Here is a 6,592-nt window from a genome sequence, read left to right as displayed (position 1 = left end):
TGAATCTTTGTGAACATTACCTACCAAAATTAATGGTGTAATGTCTGAGGCTGTTTTTATGGTTTGGACTAGGTGTTCCAGTGAAGGATAATTTTAATGTTACACTAACAAAAATATTTTAGACAATCACTCTCTACCGACATTGTGGTAACAATTTCAGGAGGAGCTTTTCATCTGGTCTACATGAACAATTGAACAATTTACAGTTACATTCATATTCATTCACATAGTGTCATGGAGCCCTTAGGAACCTCCATACACTACAGATCCCAGAATTCTTTGGGGGGGGGGGGGGGTGGAATCATTATCCTCAGAAAATTAATCCGGCACATCTGTGCATCTTTAATTTGTGTATTGCCTCTATTTATTTGAGCATACCGAGCATTGAACATTAACCTGCTGAATATCCGTGTATTGACCTGTTTATATTTCTAGTTTTACGAGTATTGCCTTGCCTTTGTTACACATGCTTGCACATGTAAAACTGCCTTGCCATCTTCTACTCTGATTATGGATTTGCCTTTTGGATGAGTTTGCCTCTCTGACTGATTTTCTGGATATTTACTGTTTGTCTTTTGTCATCCACGAGGGTCTCACCTGTCTTATTATGTGACATGATATTAATTATTACTATTGCATGTCTCATCTATAATCTTAATCTACTAATCTGCATTATACAGTGTTATTACCATAAATGATATTAGACAATGTAAGATATATTTGCATTCATAATTGTTCTTCACCCACAAACTAATTATAGTTTCATTCATTACACAAACTAATTATAGTTGCATTAATCATTAGCAGCAGTATGTATACAGGTCAAGTATTTCAAAATTCTTGTAACATTTATTACTTTCTGGCAAAAAGTAGCATTGGAAAATAATTTGTTACCAGTGTTGGTATGACCTCACAGGTAGATAAATTATAGTAAAGTAAATGTAGTGTTTTCATTCATGGAAGGTAAATGTGGTGTGGTGTAGTTTTACCTTGGCTAGTGAGTCTGCAGTGGTGAATTCTCTCCACAGTGTCGATGCAAAAGAGTGAGATCAACCCCAAGGGCCACCGGTACCTCAGTGAATATGTCCAATGGCATATCGTTTCTAATCTACACCCTGGAGAGATGGAGAAAAACAAAAGGTGAGGGGGGGGGGCGAGAGAGAGATTTATGAGAGATTTAAATTACATAATCTGCACTTTTAGCCCACTGCATCCCCACGATGGCCTAACAATCACAGAAAACTGGCCCACAGTCATGTCCTTGAGATGTGTCCAAATGAGAGTAAGAGTTCAACTGGATCAGGATGGAGGGCTTCTCTTGCACTGGGGACTAGAACTGGCTGGGTGGTTTCCTTCACACCAGAGACAGGAGCCAACAGGATGTCTGGCAGGCCGGAGTTTTGGTGGAGTAAATTGTGTGGTGAGCAACTGGAGAAAATCCTCCATTGTCCTTGCCTCCTGAGTACGGTGCTGGAGTATTATTTACACCCACTTGAGTGCTTTACCCCAGAAAAATGTTTTCAGAAACAATACCTTCACAAACTCTGAGGGGGATTAGGGCAGGTCAGGTGCTATAGGTATATATGGTATTGCATGACACATGTTCCTATAGACTTACCCTCCCCATTACACTCATTGGGTTTTGCCATAAGCAAGGGTAGAGCCAAAGGTTTCTCCTCTCTAAGCATAGAGATCAGGGCCGCACAATGGTTTACTCCCAAAAGGTGGCATCCGGTTTATTCATCTATGCCCCCTTTCGGGAGTAAACCATTGTGCAGGGGTGGCGGGCTTACGGAACATGAAGTGACTTGGAGAGGTCCTCCTGTCTGTCAATCATAAAACAGGGATGGCAGGAGGGTGGCCAATTGTCACACTAGGCAAATAAAAGGGTTTGCACTTAATCATGAAATACTCCAGATTAACAGAGCAATGACTTTTGGTTAGAGTGGAATCTGTACACCATGACTTGTTGACATAAAGGCAGAAGATTCCCTCCCTTGCTTTTGCCAGAGTCTGCAGCCAATCTGCTCGGAACAAATTGTGCCTGCCCAGGTCCACCACGGTGCTGGGGCTCTTACTGCTAAGTCACGTCTCTATCAGAGTCATCATGTTACACTTCATGATCCATCTTAATGTTGTAGTCCATTTTGTTGGCCAAAGATCAAACATTAGTAAGAATAATGCTGGGAACCAGTGGTCAGTGTAGGTTTAGCTTTATCTTAGTCCATAATCCACACCTTTGTTGCCTTTCTTTACGTTCTATATGCCTGCGCTGGCTCCGCTCAGCTGAGGGAGTCGGTTCAGGAGTCCACGGAATCCTTAGGATTTCCCAAGGGAGTATATCATTAAATGAACCATTTATACAGTTTATACAGTTCACAGCAATATTAAGCACGGACTACCTGGCAGGTAGTCGCCTGGCATTTTTGGAATAAAAAGTTGAGAACCAGTAAACTAATAACTACTAAAATGCGAAATATGGAGAGAAGCTGAGCCTCACGCTGTGCACGCAACATCTTGGTCAAGATTTACAGTCTGCAGTCCTCACTGCTTGCTTACAGTGGGCATGGTAGTGCATCTGTTCTTGAACAAATTTCCCACCCAGAACTATTCAATAAAGGGAAGTTGTTCTGAGAATAACTTGTAGTTCATTTGCTCAAATCCCAAAATCCTACTTCATAGAAATTAAATAACACTTGATTCCTTTTTTTTTGAAAGATGAGATCAGAGTAGATGTATTCATAGAAACAATGAGGAAGTAACACAGCAGAGTTGAGCAAACTAACTGCCAGCATCCTCCTTACTCAGAAGATTCACTTTGTATGCACAGTGTGTGAGCAACCAGGAGGTGTGAGAAAGCATGACATCAGGCAAGAGCTAAACCTGAAAGAGACTTTGAACCCCTCAGGTAAGTATATATCTAGAGAGAGAGACAGTTCAGAAAGAATGGAAAACTTAAAATCTATCCTCACTTGACAAGTATTAAGACAAATGTTTGGAATAAGGACTTAGTCAAACATCAATGGATATCAGAGTAATTAGGTAAGATGAATGCAGGTGATTAATATTAAGAGCTTCCAGTTGATTCCTGCTGTCACTGACTCTGATTATAATCCTGTGTCAGATTCTTATTTCTGGCAATGGAGAGAGGCTGGAATGAACCAACGTTAAAGAGTTGGTTAAAAGAAGCTTTGCAAAAGGAAGTAGCTTTCTGAGATTTGAAACTCAACCTGGCCCAGTGTATGTAGTTGGCTTTAAGGACACAATCACATGGTAATAGGAATGCAGGTGATTACTATTAAGAATTTTCAGTCAATTTATCTTACATATTTTTTCTTTATTTAGATCACAATAAACCTCACAGGTGCTAATGCAGCATGCACAAGCACATTTTTACCTTATAATCTACCTTACTTTTTCATTTTTTGTAATGTTGTATACAAAATCTATAATTACTTTACACAGTAAAAATTAAACAAATTATATGATGAACTGAATCACAATGATTACAATATATGAAATATATAAAAATACACAATGTATAAACAAGCTTGCTTTTAAATTGGACTTCAAAGCAATTTTAAAACGCTTACTTTCCTAAAATATGAAACACATGAGAAACACATGAGAAACACATAAGCTGCCAACTGAACTGCAAATGGCCCTGGGTGTTGCCAGCTGACTTGCCTCAGCCACAATAGGCTCCATGATCAAGAGATCAGTGAGATATGTCAAAATTAGGCCATTAGGGACTTTAATCATCAGGAGAATTTTGTAGTCAATGCTGAACTTAACACCTTTTCACATATTCAACATAAGGCATATGCTAACCCTACATGATACTGAGAAACTGAGTTTCATAACCTCCAGATTAGACTACTACCACAGGCTGCTGGCTAGCTGCCCTGCTATGTCTTTAAGTCAGTTTCAGCTAACTTACAATGTGGTAACCAACATCCTTACAAGGAAAAGAAAATCCTAGTATATTACTCCAGTCTTATTCAATTTACATGAACTTCCTATTAAACACCAACAGCTCAATGCTAAATTAATTATCAAAAATGCTACACTCTTGGTTTGTTTTAATAATTTTCATATTATATAATTTTCATATGTATATGTAAAACACAAATTGAAGTCATGCATACTACTACACTATATTCTATCAATGTAATTCAGTTATTTGGTTCCTAGTTCCTATTATGAATAAACTAATAAAATGACTACAGTCTTATCATAAACTGATATTTTTTAAAAAATATGATCAAATCAAACTTCACAAAAGAAAACATAAACACAAGTTTACCCATATGACAGTTACTCACAAATTATTCATATGTATATGGAACACACACTCCAATGTCAGAGAGCTCCCCCATCACCTCTCTCTCTCTCTCTTTCTCTCTCTCCCACTCTCTCTCACCACTTCTTCCTCCCCACCAGGGCTTTCTTCTTCGTAAACACCACGCTCTTTATCATTAGCCAAACCAGGAGTGCCATGGTGGTCACATAGGCCACAGCTGAAGTCACAATGACTCTTCATATGTGCCAAGATGACTGCAAAGTGCTGCATCACAGTGAAGAATGGTACGCAGAAGGCGGCAAATTGCCGGCCCTCGCAAACGGCAAACTTCAGCCTGCCCCCTGAGCTCATAGTGAGGATGAAAGGTGTGAAAATAGCTGGTTACATTTGGTTGGACGAGAGATGGCGGGCCATGGAGAGAGCACTGCTGGCCTATGCTGCCCTGTTGAAGGGGGAGCACTGTGCCAAAGCACTATCATATTCCACTGCTTACTCTGCACTCACCATTGTGATAACTCATCAGACCCAGGAACCGCTGTTCATTTTTCTTATTGTTACACTTGTAGCTTCATTTTATAAAAACAAGCTGCACAAAAGAAAAACAGAAATAACATGTTTAATTCACCCTCTTTGCTTTATGTACAGTGAAGTCCGAAAGTATTCAGACCCTTTTACTTGTGGCACACTTTATTGTTGACGTTTTTTTTATTATCTTTCTAAATTAATTACATTTTTCAGTTAATTTTCCAAATGAACTATCCTTTGAAAAATCACTTTGTGATTATGGGTTATTAAGTGCACATTGATAGGTAAATAGTAATTATATCTATTCAAAATGAAATCCACAAGATAAAACGTGCAACAGGTAAAGGGAGACAAAGCAAATTAAATCAAGTTAAATGTATTTATATAGTGCTTTTCACAACAGATGTTGTCTCAAAGCAGCTTTACAAATGTCCAAGTCCAAACCCCAGTGGCAAGGAAAAAACCCCTAGAGCATGAGGAAGAAACCTTTAGAGGAACCAACACTCAAAGGGTGGGGTTATATCTTCTTCTGACCAAATACTTTCTGAATCAACTGTAATTTGTTTTCAAAAAGTATGTACTTTAGTGTCTTTATCTCCATTATAAATTCAATGACTGTAAATATGATGCTAGTTCACTGATAATATGTCTCCATCTTGTGGTTATTTCATGCTATGGTAAAGAAGCACTACGCTTAATTGAAATCAGTGTAGGATGTCATAAGTGCAGTAATACATTACATTTTGTATGTGTATTTTGTCTGTTTGTATATTAAGAGGGTGCGTGTGTATGTGTGTGCTGCCGCATGTGTCCATGCATACGTGAGTGTGTGTAACAGGATCAGGATTAGGTGGACTGCACTATATTTGGTGGTGTCTTCACTTTACTCTGATTTCTAGTGGGCACAGGGAAGGTGCTAATTTTAGAACCTGCTGTGGCGCACTTTCTCAGACACCACCTCTGACCTGCAAATACTGACCTACTGTTAATATCTAATAAATTCCTGAATGCAGGACCACAGACAAGTGCAGGGCAGTAAAATAATATTTTACTATGTATTTATCTTATGTATTGCATCCTAACCCACATACAGAGTCTGGAACCTGCATTACAGAACTGCAGAACCTCACTGCAATGCCTTGGAAAAAGTTACATACTGAGATTTATGCCTCAGGGATCTCTTTGTGGTGCAGTTCTCTTGTTCCCAGCTTCCCAACAGTTGCCTGCCACGGGGCTAGGGGCATGACCTGGTGACACTAATAGCAGTGAATGCTGGGAAATGTAGTTTTATAAATCCATCTTGAACTTTTTTTCTCTTGAGAAAAGAGTTTTGACAGTTTCCTGAAATAGCTGTGTTACACTTTATAGCAAGTGTTTTAGTGTTTTTATGCACTTTCTATTATTTCAAAAATTATTTTAATGTTATGCTCTGATGCTCACTGGTACCTGGGGGACTAGCAAAGTAAGAATTGAGTTGTATTATGTGTCTGCCTGTTTTACTATTCATAAGACAATACAAAAAACATCTTGAATCTTAAATAAAACCTTTGCTGTGTTTTTCAAAATCCATCCACATTTTCTGAGAATGGACACAAAATTTAAGAGAAACCAAATAATTTCAACATCAAATGAATAGACTTTTTTGTTTCCTGTTTGATTTCATGTTTATAGAAAGTGAAGTCAGACTTTCTATGGAACATTGCTGATTATATGAGAAGGGGAAAAACTTTGAGACTTAAAGAAAGGATATAATTTCATGCCCAC

Source organism: Electrophorus electricus, chromosome 13 (assembly GCF_041902795.1).
Source record: "Electrophorus electricus isolate QZ-2024a chromosome 13, ASM4190279v1, whole genome shotgun sequence".
In the NCBI taxonomy this organism is placed as follows: domain Eukaryota; kingdom Metazoa; phylum Chordata; class Actinopteri; order Gymnotiformes; family Gymnotidae; genus Electrophorus; species Electrophorus electricus.
Note: the sequence above shows the minus strand (reverse complement) of the source record.